At 35.1% G+C, this 20,250-nt stretch overlaps 1 protein-coding gene across 2 annotated transcripts in view; it reads right to left on the minus strand.

Annotated features, from left to right (window-relative positions):
• Window positions 1–20,250, minus strand: part of PCDH9 (protocadherin 9) — a 673,230-nt gene that overhangs the window by 81,239 nt on the left and 571,741 nt on the right. The window lies entirely within an intron of this gene.

Raw genomic sequence — 20,250 nt, forward strand, 5'->3', positions numbered from 1 at the left:
ATTACATGAAGTATATGGGGAGCCAGGACCATGCGCTATGTAGCATGGATGCAGCCAGTCTGAGCCGAAGGAAGCTAGCCCTGAGTAATAAACATACACATGAGCCACTCTGCACCACTTGGTGTGAGATCAGCGCCTTGGGGTGGATGCAGATGCAGCCAAACACTAAAAACGAATACAAGGTGAGAGCAGTACTGAGCACGTGCAAATATTYATGCTTGTACACAACATCATCACAATCAACACCTCAGCTGCACTCACTTGGGGGGGGGGGGAAGAAGAAGAAGGAAGATAAAACAAGGTCTACTCCATTGCAGCTGAGATTTATAAGACACATTGGAGGCAATTTTACCACTGCCTATATTCAGATGTTACGTGAGGAGAGTATGTCTATAAGCACATATATACAGAGAGAAAGACAGTGTAAACTTATCTGTCTCATCCTCAAGGCACCTATAAAGCTATCAGCTGAGGGGGCATGAAGTATATCAGGCCTACTTTTTCCAACACCATTCACTTTTAGGAGTAGCAAAAGTCTCATCACTGAAGGAATGTTAAAATGCTATCTGTAACAAACAGACCAAAATTTATACCTGCAGGTAGAAATTATTACTCKACCTCTCCATGAAGGGTGAAGTTCGATTCATTATGAGCTATAATGGAAGAGTAACACATAAGGAGAAGAAAGAAGAGAAAAGCCTACAGAATGTGTCCGATAACAGTCTGAATCTGAACACAACTGATTTACATTTTGTAATGTGAGCATCCGGAGTAAATCTTTCCCTCYCTGTTCTTCAATGATCCTGTGCCATTTGTGGGCACATCCTCCAACACAGGCCATGGCAAGGCTCACAAAATAATTCCCAAAGTTTAAATGAACATTAAGCATTACTGCATTATGCTRGTATATCTACAAACCAATTTTATTTGGTACCAGCACCCTGAGCACAATGGACCACATTCAGCATTAACAGAAGCAGTTTTGCTGCTCTGCTTTGGGCAGTGGAGCTGCACGTCCTGACAAAGAGTCACAGTGTTGCCTGGTATTTGCAACGCTGTTTGTCACAGATAATGAATCATAAAAAATGAACTGAAGGAATAATATGAGGATCAATAACAAAAATGAAACACAACTGGAAAATAAACTGTATGAAGGTAGATTAAATGATCAAGTGTCATCTACCAAACAAAAAACTCTAGAGACACGATCAGACTCTTGAAATACTTTCAAGGTAATAATATAGAAATGAAGGAAGGGATTTATTTAGTCTAGCAAATGCTAAGGATAGGGAGCACTGGCCAGAAGCAAAGAACAGAAAAATGATGGTAGTAAATATGAAAAAATGTCTTAACATTAAGATCAATTGGTTGGAGAAATAATATCCTTAAGGGCATGTGGTCAAGGCACCATCAATGCAGAAAAGGCTAGATAAATCGTTAGTTGGAATGATGTACCATGGTTCTGCAAGCGGCTGAGTAGCTGACCAGTCTGATGGGTTTTATCACTATAAGTGATCAGATATCACATATACAGTTCACTTGCCCCTAGGTTTCACAGTTTCACTCTGAAAGGACCAAAGATGGGAGAGACACTATYAACCTCAAGGTTCAGATACAGGCACTGGCAGAGTCTTAAGCTATAACCTATATATATATATATCTAGTATCTGATTCAGATACTGCCAAGACACTGATTTTGCATCAACTTATTTGGGCATAAGAGTTAAAGTATTAGTCAACACCCGCTGGACTGATGTCAAACACAAATCTCTGCATTTGAAACTAACTTTTTGGAGCCATTTTCTTACCAAGTTAATGTCTTCAGTAAATTTCAAGTTATTATTTCAAATACTTTTAAGATATGTGGGATACAATGAAGGTAGTCTTATAACACTACCAAGGAGTAGCCATTAATGTTTTTTATTATTATTCATAAAGAAAAAATTGTATTTGGGCCATTGATAAAATAATTCAAGTGAAACAAAGAGGACAAAAATCTGATTCCACAAGAATCCTGATACCTGAGAATAAGAATTCCTTATTTAAAACAGGGTGATAGCAAAATTCTTTGTCACTAGCAAGACAAGGATTTCATTAAATTTTATGGAGATCAGCTCACATAACCACACAGATTAAAATGATAGGATTAAATGAACAAAAGTCAGATTGTGTAATACTATGAATTTCTGCTATTAGTAACAATTAAATCAATTATCTCTGATAAGCTAYTGAAAATATCATACCGACATTTAGGTATTCTTTCTTTGCACAGAAAGAAAGTGCACTTTCAAATGCACTTTCTTGGTTATGGTGACAGGAAACRATATGCAATGGAGATCAAATACGTGCATCCATATGTCAAGCCATTATCATAYGGCAATGAAGATAACACAGTCGCTTGCATTGCAACTGTGCTGTGTCAGTAGGAAAGCAAAGCTTATTTGTAGACTCAAGAGAGGCAGAGTCTGGCAGCAGCAGGTAATAACTAACAGTACAAGAAGTATATTGCAGTACAACTGGTCTAGCTAGGATGATTCAAGAGGCACATCTTTGGGGATACTCTGCAAATATGGGGGTCTTTCTACTAAACATGTGGAAAACATTGTCTTCATAGCAATATTTTGTTTACTACTTTTCTCTCTATTCAGTGTCCTGAATACAACAAGAACTGATTTTTACTCCTCTCAAATATTACATTATGATCATTGCTCAAGCACAAGATTGCTTCAGTAGACCTATGTAACAATTTTCCCCAAACATTATGATCTAGTAGTCATAACATTAAATCTTGTTTATGTAAGAAAAACTAATTCTCTTCTTTACCTTCTTTGTGTAAAAGTTGAGAACAAGTGTCCTACTCTTAAATCACCAGAATCAATGTTTGTGTCTTTATATAAGCCATAAGGTATAGGTATAAAACACTAACCCTGYGTCATAGGAGGGATTTGATATAATCTATTTTTCCTGAAAACACTTTAGAAATGCAACAAAAACAAATGTTAATGAAACTGCATAGAATTAGACACCAAGAATAAGTAATATGTGCTAGAAATGGTAAGCCTGGTAATTTAGAGTCTGATAAATTAAGAATTCTATTAAAAAGTAGCTTATCTGAGTGTTTTTAAATTTCCATTTGGTGCTGCCTTATCCTTAAAATTAACRTGAAATACGAATAAAAGTTTGTGATTTGAGTTTGTGATCAATTTTGTGATCAATTCTGCAYGTATTTTTTTCAAGTATCTCTCCTATAAGAAAGCACTATTGCATACAATTGGTATATTAAAGCTTTTTTTTCTTTTAAATATTTGGGGGATCAAATTAACTTCTGTCATCTCTCAGATGATAYCTCTTCTGTCATCCTTTTATCAGCCTAGTAAGCAACCTCATTCCAAGCACTTCATAGCTTGGAGTTCCCCTCCATTATACATAAAAGGGAATACACAGTCAACTACAAAGATAGCCTAATTTGCCTCTCACATATGTCATGCTTGACTTCAGGAGTGTTCATAACAATTGCAGCAAATCTRCCTTCAGTGTAGTTTATAATTCATTTTCTATTTTCATTGATTTATTTTAAACAAAGAAGTTTTTCAATTTTTTTTTTTTAACATTGATCTCAAGATGGCCATATTTTTCTTCATTCATKATAAAAAAAGTCCTCAAATAAGTTAAGGAATATTGTGTCCTTTTTTTATTTACTACTTTTTAGTCATGGAGCCCCAACTAGACTTAAATATATAACCACAATTTATTTTTTTCTTAAAATTAAAAAAAATATATATGTCATACATAATATTAGAAGTTCATAATCAGGTAAATTAAAGCAATTTAAAATAGAGTACCTTATGGATTTTTTCCCTGCATCACCAGCACAACTTCCATTATAAATAAAAGGTTTAAGAGCTATAATTTAAAATAATGAAAGCTAAAATTTTCCATCCCCCCTTCAGAACAGTGAAACTCAAGCTTAGAGTAGAGTGTAGGAAAGGAAAAAAAAAAAATCTGCAGATGCAGACAAACTATAGAAAGAGTGAGATGTTAGGTGAAAATTTAACTGATTAATGTATCACTGAAAGAACCGTGGTTCATTATTTCAATCTTAGCAATCATCCTTGCTAGCTCCCCTTTATGATAACTGTAAACTAAATATGGAATAATGTACTTATTGTGCCTGTACTCTGATATTRTACTGCATAAATTAGCAATTTGATAACTGTCACAGAGAAATAAAGATAAAGCACCATATATTTTAATTAATACATTTATTAAATGAAAATTAGCAGTTTATCAACTAAATTAAAACACTAACCTATAATTATCATAGTTCAAAAGCAAGTTAAATGTACAATCATTGATTAAAGGATTAATTCACTAATATAAGGGAAATTTCAGGGAGTTTTTGATTTTTGTGGTCCTTTAATTATACATTAATAGGTCAATTTTATTTTGCTTTTCAAGGATAGTCACATAAGAGTTACACGAAATTTACATGTATTTAAGAAGAATTAAATGAATTCTTAGCTTTCAGTGCAGTTTTGTGGTTCCCATGAGGATAAATTAGAACTTAAAAGCCAAAGGTCTATGCCAGTGTGGAAAYTGATTATTGCAAAGTAAAAGAGTAGTAAGCAACGGTAAACTAACAAAATATGTATTTTTTTCACAGTGGAATTCATCAAGAACATTTTCATCAAAACTGCCAGAACTATCCTAGAAGAAAACCAGAGCCAGTAAGAGGAGGAGTATGGTATGAGCCTACCAATTATAGTGACCCAAGTTGAGTTCCYTGCTCTGTCAGGGCCCGTGGGCGACCAAGGAAGTGATTTTTTTTTTTTTAATTCATTGTTTTATCCACTGTAGTAACAACAGCTGGGGTATGTCTATATGCGTGGGTACAGACTGGCCTGGACTTATTCTGTCAATGTTCTGAGATAGGAAAAGGTGAGCTAGGAAAAATCTAGCTCTGCTCTGGAAGGCGTTGTAAGGTTACTGAGCTACTTCTTCCACATTAATGGGCATCTTAGTCTTTCTGATTGTCTTTCAGATTATTTGGCTAGCTGAGTAAGAACTCTAATATGCATGTGAAATACAAAGAGCACTTAAATTTGGTATTTGTTTCAATAAAATATCTTCTATTGCCAAGAGAACTAACCATACTATATCTCACCTTATTCTCCACAGCATTTAGGAGGACAGAGAATACATGGTAGGATTCAGCTAACTGATTAAAATGCTTACCCTTATCTATGTCTATGTTCTCAATATTGCTAAGAGAGATCCAGACAATAGTTAAAAGGGGCTAGAAAGCATTTCAGCTGAAAAAATGCAGGGCCTTSATTCAGTTAACCAGGCAGACATTTATTGCCAGCTGAGATGCCATAGGGTATACTGCCCGAACTCCAMCTGTCCCTTCAAGACAGTGTAAGTATCCCACAGGCCTTGTGCCTTACCTGAGAGACCCATGCAGATTTCTATCAGATATTGCACATTATGTTACATTATAAACCTTTGTGATAGCAACTAGTTCAAGCCCTAGGTGCCAATTTGGGTAACTAAATCTCCACTGACTATAATGAGAGCTTTCACACTTATCTCAGATGTAGGTAATAAATATGAAGTCCTGAGTCTTTTTCCTGCGTGTATACATAACCTTASGGGTTTATATCTCTTAGGAATTGGAATCTTTGTTTGGTTTTACCCCTCAGTAGTTTTTCTTGAGTTTAACTGGTAGCTGCAGCCTCATCTGCCTCAATTCAGACATAAGACTAATAAATCTATGGAACATCCCCATTCTTTGGTTGATTACAGCAATCTTCTTCTTYTTTATCATCATATGATTTAAGAAACAGGGAAAAATTAAGTATATTCTCTTAGAAACATGAAATTCCTCATTCCTATCTAGGATGTCCTTGACAATCACTTTTTTGCATGAAGATATGGCAGAAGAACATTAACTGATGATCAAGTTTTTTTTACTACAAAATTTGTAAATTTCCTAGGAATCACAAAATCACTCTTGCATAGACTATCTATAGTTATAGACTACCTATCAGTGAAAATCTGCAAAGCTAATCAAAGGTATTTAGAGATCAGTCACAAGACATTGTCTTTTTCTCTTATATCTGTCTCATCTAGTCCCATTATATATACATATATATATATAGTTACTTAGAAATCTAGGTTATAATGGGATGTAAAAAAATAAAAGCAATAAATGACTTTGAGTGACTTTTTGAAAATATTCTGGGGAAATATCATCATAACAATCAAGTCTAACAATTATATTGTTGAATAACACTATTAAGCAGTCTGTGGGCCAAATACATTGATCACAAAAAAAATCCCCAAAGAGTAGGGAAAACTACAAGCTCAGAAAGATACAGTAGTTCTGAAGATCCAGAGGAAGAATTTCATTTAGATCAGTGTTTCCCATTTCTCAGATTTAATAYGACAATAGTAAGGTATTTTGATTATTTGAGACATTCCATTTGTAGTATCTATCAGAATTTTTAAAAGTAGCAAATAACATCACTGAATCTGTCTGTCACTTATAGACAGAAAGCAATTAATTGTTTACTGTATTCTCCATTTTTGTCTTAAAGATTAAAAAGAGACTACTGTCTCAGGATGAGCTTTCATGACCTTGAACTTTCATAAATAGGATAGCAAAGAGCTATATTCATAACCTTTAGATCCTTGAATTTACGCATCAGTGAAATGTACTTTGCCAGAGAAAGAATTAAACTAAAAACTGCCTCTTAAGAAAGGGATAGAGAAATCCATTAAGTCTCGGCTGGATTCCTTGGTGTTTTAGGGAATGTCAACAAATTAGCTTTCATTATTTGTKCCTCAAACAATTACAAGCTCAGTGATGTTTAGAATAGAACCTACTGAACTGAAAATTCAAATTACAAAAGAATAGTTTAAAAGAAAATATTTAAGGTAGTGTCATTAAAATAGCATTAAAATATACATAGCAACACCATCATCTCAAGGTTCCTTAAGTTCATCAGAAAGGGAAGCTTCATTTCCTTTGTGGGGAGAGGAGAGGCAGGAAAAGAAACACATTGGTGGTCGCTTTAATCCCTCTCTTTGAAAAAGCTAATGAGTGTTTAACATCTTTTTGTCAACTAGTTCAAAAATTGTTAAATAAAAATATGATTAGCCTTCTTTTACTGCTGTCATTCAGATTTTAATTCTTGCACTCATCTTTTTCCTCCAGTTTTAAAAACAATTTAGCTTTGTCTTCAATATTCAAGCCTAGAACATGCCTTAGAAGGCAGCATATGTTGGTCCTACCTTTTTCCAGCCAAGGTTATGACTGAAAAGAAATCAAAGAAAATGAACACTGTATGTTGAAAGAGTATTATTCATTCATTTTCTTTCATTAAACTTCCCACTATTAAATTCTCTTAAACGTCTTGCCTGCATGTGTTATGAGACTGAAAGACTCAAACCTCCTTCTTTGCCTTCTTTGCATTTTTTCCTCAGTTTTCTTTCTATTGTATTCCTCTTTAACCATCTATTCTTTTTAATACAACCATTAACAGTCTTGCCTTAATCAGAAAAAAAACTGAAATGGATATTATATCACATGAATTATAGTTTTGTGCAGAAGCAGTGACAAAACATGGCAAACTTTTGGAGATCCCAGCTAAATCATGATCCAAAAAGACAAATATCTGTTAAAATAGATTCAAACTTCTTTTAGAGTAGGACTTACTGTGTGTTTTAAGGACACAGGACACCAATATGATTTAACAATAGCAAATAAAAACAGCAATCAATGCTTACTGTGATAAGGAGAAACCAATCTTTATCAGTAATAAAATGTTAAACAGTACTAATGAAGTAAACTAAAAAATAAAGGAAAATCTCCTAGCCTGTCCTTTTGAATTTTATTATTGTTAAACTCTAGTACTGATGGTACACTTAGAAATCAATGAAATACCACACTGTATATTACTACAGTACCAATAAAAAGTAAACATATTTGAATTTATTTTCTCTTATGAGTWTCAAAACCATTCGGCAAAGTATAGACTGCTTAACATGAATACAAGAATATCTAGTAGCACACTGGATTTTTTAGGATTTAGGACTATATTCAAGTTCAGGTGTTTACTGAAGCATATTTAGTGCTTATAAATACACATTGTATATGAAYCACTTGAGCTTCACATCTCCCAAAAACAAGACCACTATGAGATTCACAAGAACTGCATGGAATCTGACACTTTTTTCACTTCAGATCAAGTTATAAAATACGCATTTCCAAGGAAGTAATTGCAATATTTTAAATGGTCACACAAAAAAATAATGGAAGGGACACATTTGAGTTGAGTAGTTCAAATACAATGAAAAGGTTATCATCAGTTTCAGAAATGGTCCAGAAATTTTCTCAGGCAAAACAGTAATCTAATGTTTTCCAAACTGTTACCCTATCCATGGTAAGATTGACAAGAGTGACAAACATATCCCTATGCTATTCCATGGTGGACGTAAGCAAACTATCACAGTTGCAATGAACAAGGTATTGAATGACTGAGCTCATGGTTTTATCAAAGCTAGTAATATTCTGAACAAAGGTCTTATCATATACTAGTTTCTGTATCACATTAATTGGTTTCTTATCACATTAGCCAACTTCCCTTTCCCTAATAGCATATGAAAGTCAATAATATGTTAAAACGTTGATAATACTTTAAGACTCATTAACAACTTTCATGAGATTAGCTTATTTCATTTTCACTAACCTGGTAAAGCTCTCAGATCACATACTGTCAAGTACCTTTCATATCATATTAGTTTACACGAAATCATTAAGACAAAAGGAAGGCCAAAGATATGATGTAAAAGTCTCACTATGTAAGTAACTTACTCAGTATACAAGCTTATATTTTATTACAGTAGATCACAGAAAGCATTTCTACTGGCAACACTTCTCTCATTTCATTAATATGATGGTAGCTGATAGCATTCCATACAGGAAACAAAAGACAGTCTTAGCGGCCTCTCTTCACGGTATAGCCAACACAATAACTCTAGTTACTGAAATACATTCACTGATGTACGCCTATTGCAGTAAGAGGTTTTCATGTCTTCACTCCTATTCCTGCATTTCCAGTTAGTTACTTTCTGGGAATGACTGACTAACGTACTAGCATGGTATCCTAATTTAGAAATACACTGGAGCTGGCATGATCAGCAACACAAGATATAAGCAAGGCTTTACGGTTGTGTTATTTTCATTTGGACAAGAAAAATATTCAAAGTTTAATGCAAATTTAAAATTAAAACTTTTTTAAAAGCTAGATGCTGTCATATTTTAGTACATAAATACACCTCTATCTTTTGCATCTATAGGCAAGACTGTCATTTGCTATTAGCTGTATAGTCATATCGGCCATAAAAGGATAAAAATGAGCCCACAAGCCTTATGAAGGTTATCACCATGGGGCTGCAACTTTTTCTGAAAAATCTGTGAGAAAAGGGAATGAATAGATAGGGACACAGTCAGGACTTTTACTCATCTGATTYCCTGAAATGGCTAGCACAGCTGAATTAACATAGAAAGAGTATTCGTGAGTCAGATATTCAAAATTAGCACWGTTTACTTTTCCTTCGGAATAAGGGAAGAAAGAAGGACAGCTATGATCTTCCAAAGCATCGTCTCTAGACTCTACTCCTACCAGCAAGTATTGAACTTCTTTTCTTAGACCCAGAGGCAAAGATTTACAGCAGTATGTCCTCTCCTAAACCTGTAACAGAGGTACAGTGTTCCAGATCAAACTATAGTCTTGAAAACTGTGGCATTGACCTACTATCTACAGCATCAGTTCCAAATTTCTTTCATTTTTTAGTCTGCTGTGTTAATAGACTTTCTCTGTAACATTCCACCCTCTAGACTGTAGTTATAACAGGACAGATAAAACTTAATAGGCAATAAGAGTTCTCTCCTTCTCAAGTACGTAATATTTACATATGCATGAAACAAAACTGCCACAATACACATTTTAGATATGCCTCAGATTTCCTATTTTCAATAAGTTTGTAATGCCTCTGTTTTCTCCAGTTATATTGGGTTTGTTTATTTTGGGCTTAACATTTATTTTCCTAAGAAAAAATACCTTAAAATAGGTATATATGCTATATTATATTATTCCCTAGGAGTACATCCTGTATTTAGGAAATGGATTAAAAATCAAAAAATAAGAAAAACTCAGAAAAATAAAACAAATAAGTTAATTCACTTCTCATTTATTTGTTCCATTGTGTTTAACTTAGCAACTTCCAAGTATCTATTATTAGAGACACATTTAGAAAAAAGATTGAGATGAAAATTAAAGTAATTTTATGAAAACCAAGCACATAAACTGTAATCTTTTTACTGTGATCTGAGAATATTTATCTTGACTATTTCCSAAAAAGTGTATATATAAATATGCAAAAAAGAGATCAATATACATAAATTTATGCCTACATAATATACATATACCTATGTATTATGTGTGTATATATATGCTTTCATAAATACTTGCATATATACGTTCTATTAACTTCAATAGTTTATTCTGAAAATGCCAAAGGACAGTATTGTATAAAGCTATAGCCCATCTCTGAAATTTAATCAYCTTAAAGTTGAAAGCAATGGAGGTATGGCAAAAACAAAAACGGACTAACTTTAACCTTAATAGATCTTGCATTTATACACATTTCACAAGAAAACAGAGCTAACAGTTAAGAAGCTAAGTGACAAAATGGTATAATTTTAGCTTTAGAAACTTCTTCAAGCATTACAYGTATTTCACTAAGAGAAAATTCAAGGCACTGTGCTTTCCTAAGTGTGTAGCCTAAACACTTCATTGTGACACTTAGCTCAGGCTAGTTTACTTTTCTACTCCAGTTATTTTTTACTGCTCATCTAATCTATCTGTAGAGAATCAGCATCATTCTGTGGTCTCATTAGAGCCTTTTGGAGAGGGCTGAGTCTCCCCGTCTGTTTCCAGAGGAAAAGTCTAAACATTAGACCATAGAAACAACACAGGTACAATCAATCTCATCTACTTTAACAAAACTAGAATGTAGGCAACTGAGCTAATCAGTTCAGGGTAGAAAAGAAACTCTTCTTTTATAACCAGTGGAGAGAAAGAGGTGCTGTTAGCCTGAAGTTTGTTTGACCTCTTAGCTATCTGCTTTAGAATGAGATCAATTCAACCTAGAACTTCCTTATTCTTCTGTAGACTGTAATTTGAGTCTGGATAGATAGCTCATAGATAATGCCTGAAAGATAAAGACCATCCTTTTCTGCCCTGTAAATGTAACTGCTCTTTTTTTTTTTTTTTTTTTTTTTTTGGGGGGGGGGACGACTTACTGATTTGCATTATGAACGATAGAATGATTAATTCTGTAGGTATAGATAGAATACCCACTTCTGTAACAAATACTTAAGTTCAAGATCCTTTTCCAGTACCTATTTTAAAAAGTATAAAGACAAACAACAACAAGAGAGATTGAGAGAAACCCAATATAGAAGAGTCAAAATATTGATTTGTTTCACTCATCCTAGAGAGTTTGCTCCTACACTTAGCTTCACGGCCATTTTGAAAAATGGGTATCACCCATTGTCTGAAAGTGCAATAATCTTCAGAAAAAAATAGTTATTCTGAGGTAAATAGGTGTCATTTCTTCATAAGAAGTTTCAAAAAGTCTAGGTTTTATTCAAATATAGAAAACAAAAGTTAAAAAAAAAACTTAGAAGGCTTCATAGGATAGAAAAATAATCTCTTACTTCAATATTTCAATAAAATTTTGAGATTTTAGGAAACCTAAACAGCAATTTACATCTCCTAATAAAGTTCAATAATGTGCTGTAGGTGACCCTGCTTGAGCAGGGGGGTTGGACTGGATGATCTCCAGAGGTCCCTTCCAACCTCAACCATTCTGTGATTCTGTAACTGTTATGGGTTCACATCTGCTGCTTAAAAGATGAATTGCTTTTCAGTCTGCATAACTCCTTGAGCCAAAGCTGTGATAATAAAAGCATGCCAAGGTCTTAGTTTGTCTCTTTGAGCAAGATGGAAGTCAAAGTATTGGAGTTACCTATATACATGAGAAAAGATAAGTGTATTAACTGATATTTAAGGTGACTTTAACTGCCAAGAAACAACATCAGAAGATTCTTACTAGTCTGGCTCTGCCTTGGCATAATGTCAAATGTGAACACACAGACAAGTGAGTCACAGGTGCTGAACTCTAATTTAACTTTCACTATATTTCTCAACACGTTGTGGTGTAGACCTGCCAAATCTTCAGCTGGAATCAAAAAGGCTCTTAATTGGCCACTAAGGGTGAAAAACAGCAAGAAATAAGTTCTCTTTTATTTCCCATTGAGAGACAGAAAGCCTGATATTATAAAGTACGACAGCGAGTTCCAGAGTCCCTCCACGTCTGTGGCTTCCAACAGATCAGTACTTCCTGTTATATTCCAAGACATTAGACTAAGCAAAGTCTTTTTCCTTCATTTTTTAATTTATACAATATTCAGGAAAATAACTACATTTATATTGTGAATGCTAACCCAGTTTAAAAAAAAGGGGGGGGGGGAAACAACTCTTTCAGCAATTACTACACTGGTAATTATCCATTTCCTATCACTCTCACTTCTTTCTATGCAGGTCTAATGTCAATTCCAAATATGTTCTACAGAGAAAACTCATAAGCAGTTAGATATTTAAACCAATGGGGCCTACAYTCTTCAAAAGCTACTACTAGGTATTCAAAAGCTATTAACTATCATAGAAAGAGAAAAAAGAATTAGTCACCAACTCACTCAGCTATTTGTGAGGATATTCATGGGTAAGATTCATTCATCTAAGTTACCTAACAGCACGTTGCATAATCCGAACATATTGTCCAAGCTCCTCTTATAGTCAAAGGAAATAAATAGGCAATTTGGAATTAAGATTAATTAGACCTATTTTAAGATGGAATGAAATCATCCTCTCAGGGTGCCCATCTTCCTCCCTTGTTTACAGAGAGAGCCTAGACAAATAGCTTCATTGAAACAACTAATTGTTTAATGTTCATGTGTCTCGTAACTGAGTTCACTGGGGGCTGACTGTTTAGGTATCTTTCCTCTATTAATAGAAAGAGGAAGGAATCTTACAGCCTTTTACTGATACATAACACAAGGCATAAAAAATATGACAATTATTTTGCATATCTTTCACTTGAACATTTTGATTCCCATTTGGTGAGGTCTGATGACTCTGGATTTTTGTTTCTTTTCGCTCTTTCTGGAATATGAATCACTTGGATACTGCAATTGTGTCTTTCTGTTATACAAACATCATGTTCCTAGTGGCATYGGTGTCTGCTACAGATATCATTTTGTGAACCAAAAAACTTCTCAAGTCCTAAAACACTGAATGCTGCTCAGTTTGTACTTGTTTCAAAAGATGGGGAATTCTTGGAAAATGGTGGTTTCTATTCCGCCATGAAAGCCTTAATATAAACAACACACACTGTTTATCTGAGTAGCAGAAGTTTGATGTATGCCTCTACGACTTACTCTGAATCGAACTCCTATAAAATATTTAGAGATTTCAATGCTCATTACAAACATGGTCACTGTCTCTATTAAATGGAAAAAAAAAAAAAAAAAAAAAAAAACACATCTTTTCTAACTGAGCATAGTTTGGCAAAGTAGCCATTTACCACTCTAAAAGATAGCCTGTGTGCAATATTACTACTCCTCCTTCCTTGTAGCATTAAGTTTTAGACTAGCATTTGACTGCCCTTGAAATAGACAGTTAATTTTCTTATGTCAGCTTTTCTTGTACCTCCCTACCATATAGAAAACTACCTCTATTTATGTCCAGTTCCTGGGTGCTGCACAGTTGATTGTATAATCTGCTAATAGCTGATTTTGAAAGTCAGTTGTATTTTCCCTGGTAATAAAAYATTTTTGCTCTCTAGTACATTAAGAATTAATATTTACCCCTCCTGAACCTTTCAGCCTGTATGAGAAACTTTAACATAAGCTGTCCAAATCTCCATCCACCCTTGACTGGGAAGATTAATAATAATTCCTTTTGATCAGAATTACTCTGTTGGCCAGCAATGGTTTCCATGGTAATCAGGTGGTAGACAGAGCTGAAGCAGATTTCATCAGTTGTAAAACAGCATTAGAATTATCCTACACTTCTAATTATATCTTAGTAGGACTGACTTTTACATACTGTAGCTCAGAGGCACACAAAAAAGACAGTTTTAAATATTGGAAAGGTTCCATAAGGAAAGAAATTAGAGTGCCCTCTCCTAATATCCTAATAAGGTAATAAGGTACTCTCTTTTTTTTTTTTTTTTTTTTTTTTTTTTTTTTTTTTTTTTTTTTTAAGAAAGTGCTGTCCTATAAAAGGATGAAATATGGCCTGGAGTTAAGATACACCTTCTGTGTAACACTGAGGCTTTTAGTCAGTGTTTCATGTGTTAATGGGAACAACTCAAACTGCTGCAGGTCTTAGGAATTTAATGCCACAATAAATCATACATACTCAAGCCTAGTAGGTTTAAATGGGGGTAGGTGATTCCAGCAGCAAGGACAAACACATTTTTGCAATTTCATGTTGTAAATACATGTACCTTTTTWTTATTATTATTATTATTACCATTATTTCTGCTTCTTTCTTTAAGGGTAAAGTCCTTGGGAAAAACCAATAAGAGATTTTTTATTCCACAATCCAGCTGGTTCCCCTGGCATAGCAGTAGCCAGTATATGCATAAATATGCCAAATGAAKACTTAATCCTTATCTTAGTGACAAATTCAAGAGTTGGTTGATGCATATTTAGAATACAAATTAACCTTGAAAAGAAGGCAGTTAGAATTTATTATGTAATAGGTGTATACCACAGCATGGCTTAATTCAAAGAATGGTGGTACCGTTATAGTAAGTATTCCTGGAAGCTCTAGATAGACTTAAAAGTGAGAGAAGGGGGAAGAAGAAAGGGAATAATCAGGAGCTTATTTCACTGAGTTTATTTTACAGGGGAGAAAGAGGTGAGATAGGGCTGAATGGAGTGAATGAATATACATTTGACAAGAGACTGTAGGATCACAAATTTTGCAGTTCTGACCCAGAGGCCTATAGGGCTTGTRTACGCATCTCACTGAAAGCACTTTTATCTGTGAACAGCTATAGCTGTATATAYGCCTTCTAGTGCTGACTGTGGTCATTTCCATGAAAGAGGAGGCTCAAACTATTGCAACTCTATAATTTTTCAAGTTTGATATTATATAAAGTATAAGACTAAGGACAACCCTCCAGATACAATGGAGGGTTGGAGCAGGACAGAATGCATTGAGAGGTCAGCTTCCTAAAAATACTACCAGAAACATCAGCACGATCCTAGTTAAATGTTCACAGAGGATAAATGATCAGAGAATGCATCCCATGAACATGCTCAGCAGACAGGGGAGCTTGGATGACCTGCAGAGGTTTTGGCTGCAGGCAGAAGCCTACATGTGGAAGCCCCTGCACTAGTATTCACAGGGCCCAGTACCTGTGATTCTAGGGCTGCCACGTCCCTAGAGTGCTCTGGACCTGGATGGGAGAGCTCAAAACCTTCAACTTGAGTTATGCTTTTCAGGATTTTTGTTACGCTAAGGATTCTTGGAGCACTGGGGAACCCTGCTGCAGAGATAAGACTCTGAACCTGAAAATCTTATGAGATTTGGGCTTCCAGGATAATGCATTCACATGTGATGAAGAGATATCATGTGAAAAATAAGGCTCTAGGGCAAGAGTTAGAATGTAGTTAAAGAAAATAAATCAGAAAAAATAAGTCGAGAGAAAAATTGGAAGGAAAATGAAATAGACTACTTCAGAGTACTGATAGGTATAAGTACTGGTAAAAGGGCTGTGATTTTTTAATTTCTGATGGACRATTAGTTTGTATGTGATCCAGTTCATTAGTGTGTCCAAACTAAACATCACTACTGAGTGACAGTTATTCAATTGCTTATGTAAATTGATTCTATAGTCTCAGTTCACTTCTGATTGTACAGATATCTGCATTACATGCAGATACATGTATGTAACATGTATACATACATTCCATGCATTGCAGCTGACATTTTCATTGATAGTATCAAGAAGTAGGGCATGAACAGAGCAGATATGGAGAAAATATGTTCAGRGATTTTGATTTCTTCCAGAACAGCTTTTTTCGGCTGTTTTTTTTTGGTTTGTTTGTTTGTTTAATTTTGCRAAAGGTTTTGCATAATTTTTCAAAAGATTTTCTCTGACTAATCTGGGATTGACACTGGTTCTTTCCCCAGTAAAAAGGTGGTGCTCAGTAATATTTCAAGAAATACATATAAAAATGGAATTCTGCATTTAAACCACTTTAACTACTCAGAATTTACTTTTTTAGATATGCCATTTTTGAATTAGGTAAATAGTATTCCAGTATTCACAGTATTTCATAAATGCTCTTAGACTTGTAATAGTCTATATACTGGAATTAGCCCCTAATGGGGACTACTATAATGGACACGGTAAAAGTAACTATATACAAGCCTAACTTTTATCATGAGTAGTCTCATCAAATCAGTAGTATCCCTACCTGAACTGAGGTTAGCTGTAAGCCTAAATATTTTTCCCAGTTAGGGCAAAACTAAAATAATTTGTCTAAGGTAAACTGACAAAATTATAAGGGCGACTGCTGTACATTAGATTGAAATAAAGGAGACAAAGTTCAGTACTCTTATAAAAACTAGTCAGATGCTTGTCATTCCATTTATTTAAGAGAGASGACACAGAACAAGCAGCAAAGGAAATAAAATGAGTTCCAGATTTGCTTTGTAATTTGCAAATGTTGGGTAATTAACAAATTAAGTTTAATGTTGCAAGGGAAAGCACAGAAGAAGGACAAAAGTGCAACATAATTAGAATCACATTAGAGCAAGAAGACTGAAGACCTGATTCTGTATCCATTGAAGGCAATAGCAAAACTCCATTATTTTCAACTCACGCAAGATTGGATTCCTTAAAAAACTGACATGTTTCCAAAATACCTAAATAATGACTAGCAGCAGCAAAAGAAAACAGATTGTTCAGATGTTGCAAATAGAATGCAGATAATAGAACCAGAAGGAAACCCAAAGATATACTTATTAGTACAAGACATAATGATCCATAAGCTATACAGAATCTCCAAGGGCCTCTGGATTGGAATATTTTAGAATAGAGGAAAAACATATTTATAATTTTGACTATCCACTTAGTAACAACTGAATTGTAATAAAAACGTGCTGGGGATATTCAATAAAAATGTTTATGTGGGATTGATCTGATTGCATCTACARCTAAGACAGACTTCTTTATACTCAGTAAAGAGAACTAGTATTTTTAGAGAATGATCTGATTCACTGTCAGGTAGCTGTTTGTGATAAGTTAGTTGAATCATATCCTAGAAAAGCCTACTTCTTTTCAGTAACTACAAAGTGAGTCTAGGTGACAAAGTTAAGTGAGATGTATCCCATACAAGATAACTGGGARAAAAAGGCAAAGTATAGCATCTGTTTTAACGTAGGAAGACCAGTCTCTCATAGGATTAGCTAATCACTACTGAAGATTCTTGAATGGGGAGAGGGGACTCAAAGCCACTACAGCCTCTCTCCTGACCTGCTTCCATATCTAACATGGACTGAGGCTTGGCAAGAGATCCTTCTAACCATATCATTATGTYCATACATATCTGGAAATCCTCTGCTCTTTGCATGAAAGGGATGTTCATCTGTGCCTGCTCAAGGGAATTCCTTCCCATAGCTTTGCCTACAACAAAGCCAGTCTCAGACCAGCCCTTCTCATTGCGGCAAGAAGCGTGTCGATCACTAGGTCTCCCTTACAGGCATATTGTGCCTGACCAATCTGACTGCCTTTGCTGAGGAGAGAACTGGCTGTGTGGGTAAGAGTGTAATGAGGAATGTGCCTTTTAGCCATTTAGCATCGTGTCCCATATTATACTTATAGTCCACTTGGTGAGATATGGACTGTATAATGGAACAATAAGGTGAGAGGAAAAWTAGCTGGACTGTGGGTCTCAAAGGGTGATTGGCAGTAAAAATAGGCTAACTGGTGACCAGTTACTGGGACATATACTGTTGAAATTGTTGAAAAGTTGAAAATACTGCTTAATGACTTTATAAACAATGGAGCATGGGAGAGATGGCACTATCAGCAGGCTTGTAGATGATTCCAAGTTGGAAGGAATAGATAATACACCTGAGGGCGGGGTTGTCATTCAGCAAGATATAGATAGGCTGGAGGAAGGGGCAGACAAGGATCTCATGAAGTTCAGTGAAGGCAATTGTAAAATCTTGCATCTGGGAAGAAATAGTCCCATRCAGACTGATGGCTGACTGGATAGAAACCAGATTGGCAGAAAAAGATCTGTGGCTTCTCGTGGACAGTTTGAACTTGAATCAAAAGTGCACCCTTAAGACAAAGAAAGTCAACTTCTTCCTGGGTTGCATTAGCAGGAGTGTTGCTAGCAGGTCCAGGGAAGTAATCCTTCTTTTCTATTTGGAAGATGTGAGATCTCATCWGGAGAGATGTGTCCAGTTTTGGGCTCCACACGAGAAAGGCACTGACTTACTGAGTGAGTCTTGTGGGGGCCACCAAGATGGTTAGGGTCTAGAGCACATGGCGCATGAGGAGAAGCTGTGAGAGACTGCAAGATTTGTTCCATCCTAAGAAGAAAGCTCAGAGGAGAACTCATTGCTGGCCTCACCTACATAATGGGAGGGCAAAGAGAAGATGGAAGCAGACTCTTCAAGGAGGTGCACACCAATAGGATTAAAGTCAATGGACAAGTTGGAGAATGGGAAATTTTGACCAGATATAAAGTTTTTGTTTGTTTGTTTGTTTGTTTGTTTGTTTAAAAAAACATGATTGTGGTAAAACACTGAAATACTTTGCTCAGAGGTATTGTGGAGTCATGGAGACTCAGAACATGGAGGCATTCAAAACTGAACTGGACATGTCCCTGAGCTACTTGCTTGCTTGAGAAAGGAGCTGGRCCAGAAGACCTACAGASGTCCCTTCTGACCAGTAAGATGCTTTGATTGTGATTCTGTTAAAAAGGTAGCAGCTCCTCATTGATGCTTGCCACATGATTTTGTTTTGATTTGTAAGCTATCTGGGGATAAAGCACTGTAATTCTTTTCTCTGATTCACTTTGCCCTAAAAAAAGAAAATATTAACTTAATAAAAATTGAATAAACTTGTCCTCCACCTAGCCACAGTAGGGTCCTTCTGTGACAGAAGAAACATAACTTGGGTTTCTTATTAATAGCTGTTGGTTGACATGAAAAAGGCTCTTACTATGAATTGAAGAAAGCTTGCCTTTCCTATCTCAGTTGAGAGACATATTCCTTAATGGACTCTTTTCTAGCCATTCCATAGCTCCTTAGTGTTCCTACTATCTGAAAGGTCTCTCTACAAATGTGAGGGCCAGAAAATTGAAACAAAAAGAAAGAAAGTTGAGTTTCATCATGAAGTTTCTTGATATCAACTTAYGCCTTATCCAGAGACCTCGTAGAACCTTGTCTAACTAGTAGATATAGGAGTTTATTTTAGTTGGACTAGGCTCAGTTGTATACTCTTCATTTAAAAACAAACCACCACTAGCAACAAAAAAACACTATATAGCATTTGGCAAAGACATAGATATCTGCATCCTATGAGTATAGCTTTTTTAACGAAAAATACTTTTTTTTTGCTTATTAAGACAAAGAAAACATAAATGAAGGCTTTTGTTGTTTACAACATCTAGAAGTAATATTGCAAGAAGGAATCTTAGTCAGTTCTATCCCTGGATTAAGGAGAATGAGTTATGAAGATAGTGTAAAAACCTTAAAGTTAAAAAATGAAAGTGGAAAGTTTATATATACTTGCCTCTCAGCAATGCAGACAAATTCATATTTATTTCAGGTACGGGCACCTGAAAGACATTAGTTAAAGAAGCATAAATGGGTCTAAAGAAAAACAGCTTGACCCAGACTGAAAGAACCAACAGAGTATCATAGCCACAGGGAAATAAACATTTGGAAATAGGGCTATGAAATAAGATATAGAGTTATTTAAAGAAGAAGCAGATAGATACACAGCAAGGGCTATTTTTGGAGGCAGCATTATGGATGAGTTCCGATGTGGTTTTGTTTTAAAGTAGCCATCCATTGCAAA

This window comes from Rhea americana, unplaced genomic scaffold (genome assembly GCF_003343005.1).
Source record: "Rhea americana isolate MKP2758 unplaced genomic scaffold, rheAme1 scaffold_3, whole genome shotgun sequence".
Classification (NCBI taxonomy): Eukaryota; Metazoa; Chordata; class Aves; order Rheiformes; family Rheidae; genus Rhea; species Rhea americana.